Genomic DNA, 2,253 nt, shown 5'->3' on the forward strand with positions numbered 1-2,253 from the left:
GCCGTAAGGCGATTTCCGGCGGCGGCTTGTGGTGGCAGAGACGAGGCTATTCTTTAGGGTTTGAGAGGGGTGAGGTTGATGAGAGACGAAGGGGGTGGGGGGGTGCCCTTCAGACATTCTTATATCACGAGGACCCTACCTCGTTGCCGTTAGATTTGAAAACCTCGACGGCCAAGATTCGCTTACCTGAAACGGCGTCGTTTTGGTTCCTGGGGAGACTGGACCGGTTGGGTAAGGGGTGGAACTGGGCTGGGAAGGGATTGAAGAACAAATGATTTTGGGCCTGAGCCAATTAATTGAATTTGGCCCAAATGGCTCTCTTCTTCTTTTAAATCAATTCTCTTCAATTCTTATTTTTCTTTTCTTTCCTTTTTTTCAAAATTAAGATAAAAACCTATATTAATTCCTAAAACCTACTTAACTAAAAACATTAATTAAAACTAAATGATAATTATCATAATTAATTAAAACAAATTAAAAGAAAAATTAGTCAAAATCAAAGTCAAAATTAAAATGTGCAAAATAACTATTTTTTGTGATTTTTCCATTTTATAAAACAATTGACTTTCCAATTCATCCTAAAATGCAAAGTTAAATCCTAAATGCAAAAATGCAACATATTTTTTGTATTTTTTGTGAATTAAAAATGCACAGAAAAAATGCGATTTTACAAGAAGAGTTTTCGTGCAAAGATAAGTGAGCGGATACGAGCGATTTTTGCTCGTTTGAATACTCCGTGTGAAGCATTTTTCAAAGAGTTGACCGCACCCTGCTTCTGAGGTTGCCTAAATATCCTTGGCTCAAAAGGAATCAGGTCAGTGTAGTTCGGGAAGATCTTGTAACTGGGACTACCATGAAACTGCGGTTTCACTGTTGCTGCTGCTACTGCTTACTGAGCCCCCTTATTACACCGTGCCAAAAATAAAAAGAAGCTAGACAAAGCTATGATATAATGAATTACAAGAGTCCTATCTATGTCTTCAAACTCGATCTTGCGGTTCTTGTTGCCTTCTTTAGTTTGTATTCTCCTTGTGTAATTCTTTTGTTGTTGCCTTGGACTGTGATCTGACATGCTTCGCCATTTCTCCGAGTGATGCTTGATTGCTGAAACTTGAAATGTACGCCTCTGTTCTCCAGGCGGGCTCTTGATTGCTAAAATTTGAAATAAATGCCTTTGTTCTCCAGGTGGGTTCCTGATTGCTAAAACATGAAATAAATGCCTCTGTTTTCCAGGCGGGCTCCTGATTGCTAAAAACATGAAATAAATGCCTCTGTTCTCCAGGCGGGCTCCTGATTGCTAAAACATGAAATAAATGCGTCTGTTCTCAAGGCGGGCTCCTGATTGCTAAAACTTGAAATAAATGCCTCTGTTCTCCAGGCGGGCTCCTGATTGCTAAAACTAGAAAATAAATGCCTCTGTTCTCCAGGCGGGCTCCTGATTGCTAAAACATGAAATAAATGCCTCTGTTCTCCAGGCGGGCTCCTAATTGCTAAAACTTGAAATAAATGCCTCTGTTCTCCAGGCGGGCTCCTGATTGCTAAAACTTGAAATAAATGCCTCTGTTCTCCAGGCGGGCTCCTGATTGCTAAAACTTAAAATAAATGCCTCTGTTCCCCAGGCGGGCTCTTGATTGCTAAAAAATTGAGAATAAATGCCTCTGTTCTCCAAGCGGGCTCCTGATTGCTAAAAACTTGAAATAAATGCCTTTGTTCTCAAGGCGGGCTCCTGATTGCCAAAAACTTGAAATAAATGCCTCTGTTCTCCAAGCGGACTCATGATTGCTAAAAACTTGAAATAAATGCCTCTGTTCTCCAGGCGGGCTCCTGACTGCTAAAAACTTGAAATAAATGCCTCTGTTCTCCAGGCGGGCTCCTGACTGCTAAAACTTGAAATAAATGCCTCTGTTCTCCAGGCAGGATCCTGATTGCTAAAAACTTAAATTAAATGTCTCTGTTCTCCAGGCGGGCTCCTGATTGCTAAAAACTTGAAAATAAATGCCTCTGTTCTCCAGGTGAGCTCATGATTGCTAAAAACTTGAAATAAATGTCTCTGTTCTCCAGGAGGGCTCCTCATTGCTAAAAACTTGAAAATAAATGTCTCTGTTCTCCAGGCGGGCTCCTGACTGCTAAAACTTGAAATAAATGCCTCTGTTCTCCAGGCGGGCTCCTGATTGCTAAAACTTGAAATAAATGCCTCTGTTCTCCAGGCGGGCTCCTGATTGCTAAAACTTGAAATAAATGCCTCTGTTCTCC

This window comes from Nicotiana attenuata, unplaced genomic scaffold, assembly GCF_001879085.1.
Source record: "Nicotiana attenuata strain UT unplaced genomic scaffold, NIATTr2, whole genome shotgun sequence".
NCBI lineage: Eukaryota > Viridiplantae > Streptophyta > Magnoliopsida > Solanales > Solanaceae > Nicotiana > Nicotiana attenuata.